The sequence below is a fragment of the Mixophyes fleayi genome, chromosome 3 (assembly GCF_038048845.1).
Source record: "Mixophyes fleayi isolate aMixFle1 chromosome 3, aMixFle1.hap1, whole genome shotgun sequence".
Classification (NCBI taxonomy): Eukaryota; Metazoa; Chordata; class Amphibia; order Anura; family Limnodynastidae; genus Mixophyes; species Mixophyes fleayi.
Window position 1 is genome coordinate 335,494,650 of NC_134404.1, and position 15,743 is coordinate 335,510,392.

Below are 15,743 nucleotides of genomic sequence, written 5' to 3' on the forward strand. Positions count from 1 at the left end.
CAATCCCATCTGACTGCTACTGCTGAACCACGGTATGCATACTTCTCATTGACTGTGCTGTGTATTGCATATCTTGCTGGACTGTGTTTGGTTCTCTCTGGAGTCTGCTATCCGCTGAGTCTATTGCCATCATTGACTGTGTTATCATTGTGCTGGACTACTTCAAGAGACTTTCTAGATTGCAGACCTGATCAGTCATTTACATATATATATACCTATATTGTGCATATTACTGTGGATCGTGTATAAGGTGCCTGTGTATATCCTGTGTTGCAGTCTTCCCCCGTGCACCTCCTCACATATATATGCAGTGGTACAACTTGCTGATGTCAGACCACTGATCCCTGTTTCCGGTATCACCTGTTCCATTATCCTCTCACATAGCAGTGGTACAACTTGCTACCGCAGACCACTGACTACCTGGATACCTCCACTTGGATTCCATTCCTTCACTCAGACAGCGGTACAACTTGCTACCCGCAGACCGCTGACTCTCATCACCTCCTTGTTTCTGTTGGACATTCCACCTCACTATAGCAGTGGTACAACTTGCTATCGCAGACCACTGACTACCTTCACGTGTCCTTGTCCATACAGTTCCTTGTGTATCATTACCTCATTATTACCAGTGTTGCTAGTCATAGACTTTCCTGAGCATCTCATCGGCCATCATTTCATGTTCCGTGATCACCCAGCTACCAGAGTACCCTATTACCATCTACATTGCTCTGGTAAGCCTACCATCTGGTGATCCCTGGGTAAAGACTCCTAGTGCCCGTGACAGCCATTAATCCACAACATGCATGTTAGAACGTGTTAAACCACGGAGGTTAGTTAACGAAACCAGCTGTCATATCAGCATAGTGATGCAGCAATTGATAATGCAAATTCAAGGCTTCCCAATCTTATATATATTGAGTCAGTACCAGATACTTAGCTCTGAGGATGCTCCAAGTGTAAATTTGCAAAGTTAAATACGCAATCTGCCTCTAATACAGCAGACGGGTATTTGTAAGGCTGGGTACACACTTCAGGTTTTTCACCTGACTATCGTGTCAATCACACGAGAAAGGACCGTTAGGTCCGATATGACATTAGTGTGTACGCTCCCACGATCAACGATTATCGTTCCAAAGCTCATGGTATCGTTTCACTTGATTTTATAACCAGACTAATAATCTCGTCCAACGATTCTGCAGTGTGTACGCGCTCAGGACCGGCAGTGTCCATAGATCTCTACGCAGTGCGCAGAGTCACCATTTTTTCAGCCGTTGGTTATGACAGATGAAGAGCACAGATCTGACGGTAAATCCTGTAAAACGTGTATAATGTGTACACAGGAATCGGCTGCTGATCGGGACTTTTTTTTTCTTTTTTTCTGACGTTGGTAAAATCGTTAAAGATGTGGCATCGGGAGAAATTTTCTGTACTGTGCACCCAGCCAGGGACATTCACGTTGGATGCAAAGCATGTTGGAAATATCATCTTAGAAACTGTGATCGTTACATTGCTTGTTCTGCTTGACAAAAATTCTTGGACAGCCATCCAATTTATACTGTTATATAGGAATCGTGTCGGCCAAGATCAGCGTCTCGTATGTTTTATTTATAATACTTTTGAATAAATTTGTAATATTGTTTTGCGCATCAGCGCTTTTGGCGGTATTTTGCATATTGTTGTGTTATACAGGTTCCAGGGTCCTGGTACCGAGAGCAGCAGATTGCAAAGGCACTGTTATGTCTTTTTAATTTTATTTCAATTAGCGCCTTTCCTTTGATTTAAAAAGGACGTGAATGTGTCTCACTAGCTATGACGGATTAAATGTATGCATTTAAGATTTATTGTCAAAACACATCGGGCCTGATTCATTAAGGAAAGTAAAGCAAAAAAATGAGTAACTTTGAACTTTGGCAAAACCATGTTACAATGCAAGGGGTTCAAATGAGTATTATTTTGCATATAAGGAAAATACTGGCTGCTTTGTCATGTAGCACACAAATGATCTAGGACAGTGGTCAGGGAACAGGGGTAAATTACCCCAAATGGGGTAAAAATGAAATTCCTAGGGGTAATGCTGCCGATTCACATGCTGTCAGTTGGATTGTAGACCTCTTTAAATGTGAAATTGCTGTTGTACCAGAAGAGCCTCAATGGTTGGCAGAGGCACTTCTGGAGCTTCGATGCAATAATGAAGCACGTATTGCATTTGAAAACAAAGCAGATCTGTCATATTTTTGGATGTGAACAGCTGCAAAGGCATCAAAATTGCACATGAGGAGGCAGTCAAAAAGTTGCTGCCTTTTGCAACAACCTACCTTTGCGAACAAGGATTTTCCATTCTAACGAACATAAAAACATAGCAGAGAAATCGATTGGACGCTGAAGACTGTACCCAAATTGCTCTGACATCAAAATGCCCCAATATTGATGCTCTCGTATCGAAAATGAAGCAACATCATTTCTCCAAAACCTGAAGTTTTGAAGTTGAAGCTTTCATATAGATTCAATAAAATTTTGAATTCCAATAATTAATAATATATGATTTCCTTCCTTTCAAATTAAGGGTGTAACATTGGCGTATCTAAATATATATGAGGGTAAAAGGTAAAAAAGTTCCCAGACCCCTGATCTAGGACATGTTCTAGCCCAATTACAAATCTGTCCCCACATTTTGAATTTACCTCTCCCTCCAATGCAACATGGTTTTGCCAAAGTTCAAAGTTACTCATTTTTATTTGCTTTACAATGAATTAGGCCCATAGTCTGCACTGTAGAGTTCTTTTTTAGTATTATTTATGAAACTCATTTATGAAACTCAAAAAATGATGGATCATGTTTTACTTTTATCGTTTGTTATATTGTTAGCAGCTGTTATTTTATTTTATGATAAAATAAGTTATGTGAAAAAAATAAAATAAAAAATAAAATAAAAATAAATTATGTGCATTTTAATGTGAAATTAGTGTACATAGTCTTGTGCGTATTCTCTTATCTGTGTCTACGTAGGGAAAGTACAGTTTATGCAGGGGATATTTCCTTATTCATTTTGAAACGTATCTTAAGAAACGCTTTAACTACGCAGAAGGTGCGCGCCCTTTCAGATGACGGAAATTACGTTCAATTTGCGTTCGGACTTGAATCAGCCCCCCGGTGTCGTTCTCAATTGTAGTAAAATGTTGTCGTCTAGTCTAACATCCACCGACTGTAAACATCATCATCATCACCATTTATTTATATAGCGCCACTAATTCCGCAGCGCTGTACAGAGAACTCACTCACATCAGTCCCTGCCCCATTGCAGCTTACAGTCTAAATTCCCTAATATAGACACACACACAGACAGAGAGACTAGAGTCAATTTTTTAGCAACCAATTAACCTACCAGTATGTTTTTGGAGTGTGGGAGGAAACCAGAGCTCCCACGCAAACACAGGGAGAACATACAAACTCCACACAGATAAGGCCATGGTTGGGAATTGAACTCATGACCCCAGTGCTGTAAAGCAGAAGTGCTAACTACTTAGCCACCATGCTGAAAAACAGATTATACTGTAAACGTCAATATCCGAAAATTAAGTTCCGTTTTCTTTTCCAGTCCAGATTGTCTATTCTCCAAATCGGATGCTTATTAAAATACCATTGGGCGCTTTACTATTAAACATTCACCACGGTTACCACCACCAGCTGCTGCTTGGGTTATTGCCCGTATAGACCACCGGGGAGGCATATTAGTAAGTACAATGCTTGCCTTTCTAAGTCAGTTTCTAATCTCTTATTACTGCTTAACACCCAACAGCAGCCAATGCGGTATCCAAACCAGCTTCATCCACATAGAATGCATCGTATTTGAGAACAGTAGTTCGCATTTAAAAAACAAATAAATATGTATATATATTAAATACGAATACACTTCCTCTACCAGGATTATTCTTTTTTTTACTTTCCCGTAATGTGTTTTTTTTTGTTTTTTTTTTAATCTCTGGGAACAACTGATTCATATTGATGGCACAGAAGAAGAGGGGCGTTTGTTGTCTTCGGAGCTGTGATCTTAGGCAGAGGAGCTCTCTGTTCTTTCTAGTCTTTGTTTATACATCCCACGCTGTATAAGTCACGTCTGATCCAGACTCCTCTCTATAGGGTGGTCTGCAACTCGCTCTGCAGATTGCTGCACACACATAGAATAACGTCTGATACCCGGACAGGTGGGAGTGTTATACTGACCCGGAGAACACACTCCGGACAAATGAGACCACCTGGTTGTGATCTAATGGAATTATTTTCTTTGGGCAGACTTGTGTGCCTGTAGCAGTAATACAACAATAATATAATAGAATAATAGAAATAGACACAAACAGTGTATAAATCTCTTTTCCTTACAAGGTAATAAGACTTAGTTACAAAGCTGCAAATACGCATGTCCTGTTTTGTGGTATCACGCGCCTATCTTTGTGCCAATCATATGTGTAATTATCAGTGGTGCAATCGTGCCAGGACCCCACCGACGTAATGATATAACAAGTAGGATACTAATCAGTAGATATTGCTCTTATATTACGGTTCGGATAATGTGGTCATGTTTAGCACTTTATTATGTATCTGATATGTAAATTTCCCTATAGGGGCTATAAACCAAATTTTATTTTGAACTAATTGGATAGAAAGCATCTGAGATTATTTTCAGAACGTATCTATCATACACTTTTCAGCATGTAAAACACAGAACGGCAGCTTATCCGAGAATTTGCTGAGATTAGCAATCGGTAAACATAAAAATGTATATTTGATTGCAAAATATCTTCTAATAGAGTCTGGACTTCCCTCCAGAAAATGGGGATTGTAGGACAATTCCTTTAACTTTTATAATCACCTAAACATCATGGGCCAGGTGCAGTAAGGGAGACACACTGGGAAGTATTCAATTGTCAGCAAGTTTTTTGTTTAACGCTGTTATTTATCATTTTCAAGCGGGTTAACTTTACCCGCAATTGAATTCCATTTGTAACGCTACGTTTTTTTTCATGAAACGGTCCTCTCGCGCTCCAGTAAAAGGTCTATTGAAAGTATTGGGTGTGCGAGAGGCAGCCGCGTTGAAAGCTATTCAATTGTTTTTTAACACGGCACGTTAAACAGGAAAATATTCTGTTTTATCTCTCACCTCTTTGGGGTGTGTTAAAAATAAAAAACCTCTGAAAAAGTATTTGAAATCATGTAATAATGTGTAAAAAAAGTTAAACTTATGTTTATCACTAATACCTAACTTGTGTAAGTTGATATTCTTGGGAAAAAATAATAAAATAAAAAAAATAAAAATAAAATAAAATAAATAAATCACTAATTAATTATATTTATGTATGTTTTTGGTACAAATATGAATGTAGTAATGTGTTTTGACGTGATATAGATGATTGTATGGTAAAAAATAGTTAAATTAAAAAATGTGCTAAAGAAAGTACTGTAATGTAGATATTATCAATGTGTAATGCAATCTAATGTATGGAAATGTATGCAAAACCTTTATTTTGTGTTATACATGACAGCGTTAAAATTCCCCTTCACTCCCCTAAAATCTCGCAAACACAATTTTTACCGCGCGGGGGCAGCGCTCCCTCTTATTCAATTGAATTGCACGAGTTTTCCCGCTGCGCTAACTCAAAACCCAGCGGGAGATTTTGTTTTTTTATGCGGTGGGGGAAAAAACCAACTCGCTAACAACCAAATACCCCCCACTGAGCGCTATGTAGACGTAAATTGGGTATACATACGCCCGAATTTAACAAGGAACGGATGTGAAGATACGTCTGGTGATGAATACGGGTCTAGGTCTGCCGCTTCTAGACAAGACACTTAGGATACGTCCAATACATATGTGGAATATAAACTCACAAAAGAATGTACAGAAAATGTAGAAAAAATTTAAAGTAATGTTCTATGTTAATAAGATAGTCATTAATGATAAAATATTAAAAAGTAAAAAAGGTGTGTTTTTTTCAATGAAATACATTTTTTAGGATGTTATAAGTGTTTACTGTACATAAAATAAATTTTTACAGTTGCTCCTGATTGCAAACACATGTTGTAGCATGCATAACACATGTTGTAGCATGCATACACAGCCATCATCACTAGTATATGGCAGTTAGATTAGACCTGTAGCTGGAGCAAGAGATACGGCTTATAGATAAATACTTTTTATATGCCCAAATCGGACGCTGCTGCATGCGCTTGAGGTAGGCACATCCTTACTGTACATTGACTATGACACCGATTCCGTGCCTCGTTCCGTCCTTGGAACCGTATGCTGTAGTAAGTGTCATTTGTGCTTGAAAATGTATTGGACATTGCGGCTTTGAACGTGTGCAGAGTGACTGTGCGTATTGTACACACAAAATCGGCACAAACACTCCTTAACGAATCAGGCCCCATGACATTAAGAAGGAGCAGTCAGAACTGTAAGACCAAAGAATAATGCATAAATAACAAAATGAATAGTAGTTTCTGCCTAGACACACCATGCTTTGGTAGAGTTTGATTCAGAAGCGTATCCGAAATATGAATTAATGATTAAAAGGTCACGTGATGCAGCCAGCGTAAGTTAGCAGACAAGTATATTTTGGTGCTTGAAGAGGAAGATCTGAGAATAGCGCAATCTGTGGACTGTTATTGTGTTTGTAGCGTGTGAGTCAGCTCGTCACATCTCATCCATTCAGTCTCCTCTCACTTATAGAGCAGATTCCAGTAGAACGTCTCTTGAGCTTCATCCGGTGATTAGGGATGAAAGGACCATCCGCCTGTGCTCTACAGTCTGAGTGCATTTGGAAACGAGACATTGAAACACAGGTTATAGGATCTGCCAGATCGTGTTAGAGAATAGGAGGAATGTTTTCCGTTTTTACAAATCAAGTTCACACAATTCTCTTCAGCTGTCTGCAAATCCATTATAGGCCACTCAAACACTAACACCATCAACATTTTATTTTGCAGTGTTTTACATTTACCAAGCTGAGACAGGAATTAATATCAAAGTTATTTACGCCACGTGTTTGGTTAGTGCTTATCATTACAGGTATAATCAATTCCTGTCCCGATAAATCCCGCTCACGCCCAAGTGCTAATTACTTTAGTGTTAATCTACGTCTCTGCTCATCTACAAATCAAAGCCAAAATCTCCAGATGAGAAGATCCCACTTCTAACACCATTATATTGTAAGGGATAGGGCACATTCTCCACATCATCTTCCCTCTGAATACTGGGGTCTCCAGGCAGCGCTGTCCCTGGTACTGAAAAGTTGTTGTGGGTCATCTCATGGGCTGATGGCAGTCAATTCGAAGAACAATGCGAGACAATCAATATTGATCTGAGACACAAGACCCCTAGGGGGGAAGTGGGCAAATAAAAATGGATGAAAGTGGAAATTCCCTTTTGGCAGAGCCGTATTTTGAAAAAGATTATATCTATATACGTCTTATCAATGGTGTGCATATCTTCCACTTGATTTTTGGCAACCATAAGAAGAATCTCCTACAGGAATAGGGGCACAGTATTTGTCAATTTGGGTGTAATTTGATATACTTCCCAACAATGCCAACTTAGACATGACAGACTCAATTTTAGAGGTCTGTCCTGTAACCCCACCCGTTGGCACCTTGGTGGCGGCTGACGGGATGTTGGTAGGTATGACACGGTCACTGTTGCTCTGCACAGCTAAGAAGTGCATGTGTGCCCGTGCGATGCATGTGATATACTGGGCGCAGAGTTGGGGGCACTCATTGCTCCAACATGCCCGGGAGGTGTGACCACGCCCCCACAAAGCCATGGCCACTCCCAAATTGCAATGTGGCCGAGCCCCGCTACGTCCTGATTGGAGGAATTAAAAAGTTGTTCTAGAACCTCACGGTTTACCAATGACTAAATACACAAACTCAATACAAATGCCCTGCGCCATAACACATGTTGCTGAAGGTTCCTAACCTGGTATAGAGGAGTAAACTGAGCAGACCTTTCTATTGGGAAAAGCAAATCAGCTCCTAAACTATTTTGCAGTACATGAATATTCCCAGCTGTCAGCCCCCCTCCCCCTCAGCGCAGTGACAGGAGAAGCAAATACTTCATCTACCAGGGAACATCACTGATTCACACTATATCATTTAAAATATAGAATAGGCATAGACTTGGCATGTCTGTAAAGTTGGAAAATTGATTTAATTGCTGTGCAGCTGATAAACTGCTTTAAACATCCCATGTTTATTCATTATTCTAATACATCAGACTCTGAAATGCGAAATGGGACTTTAACCCTTACGTACACAGAGAGATCACATAGATGGCGTGTAAGACTGTTGAATAGATTCATTTATTTTGACCATTTATCGCTTTCTTGCGGCCACTGGTTCACACAGAGCATCCGTAGACTCTGCGGCAGTCTTAGCTAACCCGTGACATCTTGCTGGCAGGTAATGCTGGAACTTGTAGTCCTACGACAGCTGGGGAGCCACAGGTTGCCTCTCGCTGCTCTCTAGCATAATATCATATATTTTTTTCAATATAAACCAGCTGCGGCTGTCTTTTGATCCAATCCGTGATAATTATTGTCAGCATTGACATAAACCAGAGAATCTTGCTGCCAATCAAATTGTGCAATGCACATATGGGAGCAACAGGCAGAGACTATTTGCTGGAATTGTATTAACTTTAAGACCTGCATATCTTAAGGAATTAAAGGGTTTACTTTACAAATGTATAAATAAAGGAAGTTGCTACAGGATCATATGAAAGCCCTCAAAAATATTCTATAAGGGAGTGAACTGTACTGCCTTTCATTTCATTTACTATTAGAATAGCTAAGTTTGCTCCTAGCGAGTAACTCAGAAGTTTTTCTGTGCACCCTGTCATATTTTTGTGCAAATCCATCCCACATCCCAAGTCACTTACTTAGATCAACAAATAAACTGCTCTGTTTTTAACCTTTTTGACCTGCCTGCATACTACACTGAAATGCAAAATGTGATTAATGCTATGTTAACTTACAATCAGCCACCTTTTGAATCTGCACTGTTTTGACAGGATGGACCGCCTATGCCACCCTTCTGTTGTTGCTGGGAACCGGCTGGGCTTACTTTGCCACCGTTCCCTTTTGTTATCCCAAATGCACCCTCTTGCCGCAGTAGGAGGGGCTTACACGAGCTGCCACCACTGGACTCCTATACCGACATCCAGTACCGGGTTTCTTCTGGAGTAAATTACGCTGCTAGCGATCTCGTTGCTGGTGTACCTGGGCTGGTCCTCCTGACCTCTTACTATGGATCAGGGATGATGTGAATGGATCCCCCCTGGCCTATCACACTGACCAAGGCTGCTGGGTAGCAGGCAGAGCGATGGTACTGGAAACGCTTGTGTCCAAACCTCAGAGACAGCCGGAGAACGGATTAGATTTAAGGTCTAATCTGCAGATCACAGGAATACAGCAATATTGAAGATGGTTCCAAGCAGGTCTTTGAAGCAAGATGTTTATCACATTTGGAAATATTTTGTTAGGTGGTAGTGCAGAATTATGTAGGTTGGTTTGTGAAATTATTCACTATTGGCCAATGTAAATGTATCTAGCTGAGAGTTTTCCTGCAGGTTTGAAAAACCAATCAGATTCTAGTTATCATTTATTTAGTACATTCTACAAAATGACAGCTAGAATCTGATTGGTTGCTATAGGCAACATCTCCACTTTTCAAACCCGCCGGAAAACTCTCAGCTTGATACATTTACCCCCCCGGTGTCAGAGATTGTATTTATATAAATAGGATTAACTAAAGAAAAATTTTTCAGATTGTAGAGAAACATTAATATTATAATATCTGCCAAACTATAATGGCTTCTTGTCCTTGCTCTCTGCTCCTTAGTCTTACAACCGTTGCCATAATTTCAGACAAAGGTCTATAATTATTATTAATTAAGGACAATTGCATCAGTCCTGCTGGGTAACAGAATATCATTATCTTCTAACAGATGCCGTTGTTACCAGATGCCAGGCAGGGCCATGAGATCAAAAGATGGGATGCAGGGGGTAATGCTCTGCATGCAGTCTGTAAGTTGGCACTGGTATATTTGCAGCATTTAATGGAGATCCCAAATTCAAGCTTCCCCGCACTCTTCTGCCCCCTAAAATGTGCTTGTTGTGACTGGATCACTTATCAATAAATTATGGTATAAATTTATTTAAAGGAAATAGCGCAAGGCGTTTATTTATATAATTGCAAATGCACTTATTTTTGAGATTGTGTCTATTTTGGTAAAGGAAATATCTTTATTTTTGAGACCAGGGGAGGAAATTCGTTTTTGTTTTAACTTTGCTAGAGGAAATGCATTATTTCTGAGGTATATATCTGATGCAATAAGCATTTGTTGAGGAAGTCTTTTGTGTATTTTGGTGTAGGGAAATTACTTGTTTGGGGTTTTGTAACTTTTCTTTGGGAATTCTCAAGTGGAGGAAATGTGTAGTCTGCAACTGTCTGAAGAAAGGACCCATGTTAATCTCATGTTAATTAGACCTTTTGATGTGTCCTGAAGGCACAGGAAGGTTTAATTAGACTTGCTGTTAGATTTCCTCTGTGTCTAAAACAAGATGCAGGAAATCACAACAAGTTTTAGGATATCACAGATAAGTGTAAATATTGTTAGCTTTGCATTGCATGTAAATCCATGTTTGGGTAAACATATTGCATCCTGATACTAAAAACAAATCAGACCTCAGTGGGCTGGCTTACCCTGTGAGGCTGTGTCAAAAACGGTATAAAAAGCACTGTTTTGTATTGCAAATTGTTCTTCTTGTGTCATCTGACCTGGTACCCTTAACCAGGGTGGGCAAATAAACATCACTTGCTTCAAAGACCTGCTTGGAAACTTGTCTAGCCCTGTAACCTACAGATTAGACCCAACTCTAATCTGTTCCCAGCCGAAATTTGGACCCCATCTTTCTGGTACCACCGCTCTGCCCGCTACCCAGCAGCTCTGGCCAGTGCAACAGGCCAGGAGGGATCCATCCACAGCAACCCTGATCCACAGGAAGAGGTCAGGGGTACCAGCCCAGGTACACCAGTAACGGGGTACTCTAGCAGCGTCAGTTACACAGAAGAAACCCGGTACTGGATGTCGGTAAGGAGTCCAGTGGTGGCAGCATTTGTAAGCCCCTCCTACTGCAGCAAGAGAGCGCATTTGGGATAACAAAAGGGAACGGTGGCAAAGTAAGCCCAGCCGGTTCCCAGCAACAGACAGGGTGGCATAGGCGGTCCATTCCCTTACTTCCATTTACATTTGATAACCGCTGTTCTCTGAATAGTCCTTGGTGCAAACAGTCCATTAGACAAAATTTGTATTGACCTCATATATATTTATACATATTAAATCAACTTATTGGATGATAATTCTATGTTTGTATAAAATGCATTTATCCCACTTTAATGTACAGTATCACAGGATTTATACCAATATTATACGTTTTATTTCCCTTGCTGTTTATGTACTGAAAACATGTTGGGGTTAAACTTCTATTGGGACTAACCTCTTTATAGCCATATATTTTCCAGCTTCAATTTTTGCTAACCTGGTTACTTTTTACATATTTTGCTGTATTCTGGCTACTTTCACGATACATTTTGAGTCTCTTCTAGTTTAACAATTGAAACACTCCTTTTCTCTCCTTATTATCTCCAATATTTTATTATTTAACTACATTGGTTGTATTTTATAGCTAGCAATGCTGTTACCATACAGTATATACTTGCAACCCTACTTATTTAAAATATTTTTAAAAATTTCCAATTTGTTCTAATTCTTTTTATTTAAGAGACCGTTCTCCTACAACCAGTTTCAATACCTCTCTGAGCTGATTAAACGTTACCCTTCCAAACTTAGTTTTTGTTGCTCCCTTACAAAACTTTTATGAAAACTCCAATCAAATGTTACCATGATGTAATCACAATTCACAAAACACCCCCCGGCCTGTACATTAGATGTAATATTTGTTTTAATACTACCAAGGACAGCAGAGCTCTCCCTCTCTATTTGGTTCTTCTACCATTTGTGTAAAGTAGTTGTCTTTTAAAATAGATAAAAAAAAAATCTATTCTTTGCCAGAACTAGTAGTTCAGTTGTCCCAATTTCTATCTGAAAAGCTAAAATCGCTCAACATGAAGTCAATATTTTTCTTTGCTGCCTGTTCAATTTCTAATAATACTTGACGTTCAATACAATGGTTTATGATTAGTGGTTTATAACATTCTCCAATCAGTAATTTATGTGTACGCCCATCTGATGTTATAGGGGAGGGCTAAGAAGTAGTCTTTAAAAGTGATGGGTGGAGAGCAAATCATTCTCTGGAAAGTTTCAAGACATTGCCTGCGCACCCTCCCTTGTTCGGATGGAACCGCCGAGCCTACTATGGCTTGTCGGTCTGTTTTCTCCTTGTCTGTTGCCAGTTCCTGGTATTCAATGGTGGAGGTCCTGGATGGTGTGTTACCGGAAAACGCAGTGCAGTCGACGGCCAGTAGTTGGGGCGCACATTACGGTAATGGGCATACTGAACCCGCTATAGTCTCAGCGCAAGTATCGGTTGTGGTTTCGCTCCTTTCAGCCCAGAAGGGTTGCGGGTTCATACAGTGCCCGGGATTGATTGACTCAGTAGGTAGATATGTGCGCTCGGGTTGCTGTTTGGTTAACCACCCCCGTTTGCGGATGTCCCATGGTTAAATGAAGGGACATCCTGGTTGCCTGATGTATGTCGTACTGACTGCTCTTTTCTCCACCACCATATTGGTGTGCAAAATAAACTCCTTTTATTATTGCCACAATTATGTCTTCTGTCAACTATTCAAAGAAGTTAAATAAGTTATTAAGAGGTTTAAGTGCAGTGAGGGATATCAGTCGTTAAGCATTTTAATATGGCTCCAACATTCTCCGCAGAGACTTACAGTTGGGAATAAACAAGACAAAGCAAAAACAAATCCACAGGGTTCTAGAATCTTTAACCCCCACACAGCCTATGATCCCCGTACCCCCCATCCTGCAAGGTACAGATATTACATTATCCGGTGTCTCAGGCCGCATGCACCCTTTATTTACACTATGAGGCTGTGTGGTTGTCTCTGGATGCAGCACAGAGATAAGAAACCTCACAAGGTTAGTGCAGAAAACAAAAGAAGGATAAATCAGCTGCATGACCTCCGTTCTCGATTTACTTCAGTGGAAAGGAAAGATGGGAAAGTAGGACGGAGAGATCCAGGGAGTGAACTTTATAGTGCTGATCACAGCCTGGGGCGACTAACGTCAGACAGCGCTCTTATGGTAACACCTGCTGAGAGTGTAACATCACGGCACAAGACAACAACGCTGGAGGGCACACACCATGCTTCTTGCATGAAGAGCATCTTACACATTGTTGTGCTGTTTGTTCTATGCTTCACAAATATATATATATATATATATATATATATATATATATACACACACTGGAGTGCAAACATTTGGAATCACTAAGAATTTTCTTATTTTTCTGTAAAGAATTGATACTTTTTATATCAAAGTACCATTAAATTGATTTCAAAATTTAGATTAAGACATTACTAATGTTGCTAATGACTATTACAGCTTGAAATGACAGTTTTCTCATTTATTATTCAGATATGACAGCAAAACCCCATTTTCAGCAGCCATTACAACAGTTCACTAATTCAGGGCACCAAAATGGCCAAAACAAAACAGCTTTCTCAAGAAACGCGTTGGCCTATTGTTGCTTTGTATAAGGCTATTCCGAAACTACCAAGGGACTGAAGATTCCATACAATGGGGTCATCTACTGTCTTGAGAGAAAAGAGATAACAGGATATAACCAGGATGGAAAAAGAAGCGAAGGACCCAGGTGTACAATCGCACAAGTGGATAAGTACGTCGGAGTCTGCAGTTTAATTAACAAACACCTTACTGAGTTGACAGCAGGACAGTGATCCTAAGCATACCTCTATGCCATACCTGCCAACTCTCCCAGAATGTCAGGGAGACTCCCTGGAATAGGGGTGACCTCCCTCACTCCCTGAAGAGTCTGGCATTCTCCCTGATGCTGAGCCAGTACAAGACGTGGTTGGCTTCGCCATCTGTGGCATGATGACACAGTTCAGAAATTGTGTCCTATGTCCATGTATCGATGCCTATGGAAGTGGCCATTTTCATGGAGACCAAGATTTAATCAAAGGCTGACAGGTAAGACAACATGACTTCAGTAATGGAGACAGAAATGTAAAAGACACTTCAGTCTCTAGAGATTCATTAGCTGCTTTTCTTTAACGCATAGTTGCCTACTCTCCCGGAATGTCTGGGAGACTCCTGCATTTCTGGGAGACCTCCCGAGAGAGCAGGGCAACCTCCCGGTTCTCGCCCCCTCAATAGATAAGTGGCAGAGGGGGGGGGGGGGTGTGCTCTTAATGAAGCAAATATTGCGTAATCTTAGCCCCGATTATGCGACTTGTCAAGCCCCGCCCCCGCATGCCCACATCCCCCGGGATCTCCCTGAAGCCAACGAGGAAAAGTTGGCAAGTATGCTCTATGCAAAAACTATTTGGTGGAAAAACAGTCTGAGTACAGTCTTTGATGGACTGACCACCACAACAGCCGGATCTCAACCCTACCGAGCTCTTGTGCCGGTCGCAACTCTGGGAAGAGCTACAGAATTTGTCGGTACAATTTCCCCCTAAATATCTTCAAAAACTGATACCTAGATGCCAAACATCTGCAAAGCTGTAAGGGAATGTTCAGCAAATGGAAGATTCTTTGCTGAATGTAAAATTTGATGAATGGAACAGTTGTATAAAATAAAAATAATACATTATGACATTGTCAATGTATTGACTATAATTTTAGGACAATTAATGGTACCTTCATAAAAAAAGTATTGATTCTTTCAAAAACTAATAAATGTCTTAGTGATTACAAACTTTTGCAATGATGAGAAGGATGATTTGTTATCACCAATTATTAAAAAGTCTTATGAACACAATTATTATCACAAAAAAGTAATATTCAGCTGCCTCAGCAATACTTGCCAAGAGTGGGAAGGGGTAACTGGGCCAGTCTCTGCCAAAATGTGCATGAGCGAGCCGGAAGTTCCACTTGGCAAAAAATTAAAAAGTTTAAAATAGCTATAAAAAAAAATAAACAAAATAAAAATAACAACCATATTAATCTGTAATGAGATTCAGTGTGGAATAGAACATGGACAGTTGACTAGATTTTGCGAAAGTTTTTGACACGGTGGATCACACTATACTGGTAAACATGATGTATAGGAACTACTATTCATCAAGAAAATCCCAGTATGTGCCAATCTCTGGCCCCACCACTAGGCTCCTAGATGTTGCCTGTTTATCTATTTAATACTTCTAAACACGTTATCCAATTACCTGAATCACACTTCTAACAGCTGCAGGAAGAGCACTTATCACCTAAGACCTATCTCCAGAAGCCTGATAACGGTTCCCAAATTCAAAAAAGGAATCTGGACACTCTGCTTTCTCTTATCAGGCTGCCCAATTATTGGAACATCCTGCCTGAGTGACTTTTTTTTTGTACTTAGCTTACAACAATATATGATGTATTCAAGACACACGTTGAAAATAACAGGTGACTCTCAATCAGGAGCTGGCTGGGCTGGGGGGCATTTGCCCCCTGGGCCGGTCCCATAGTGGGCTATCTTGGGCTGGATCAC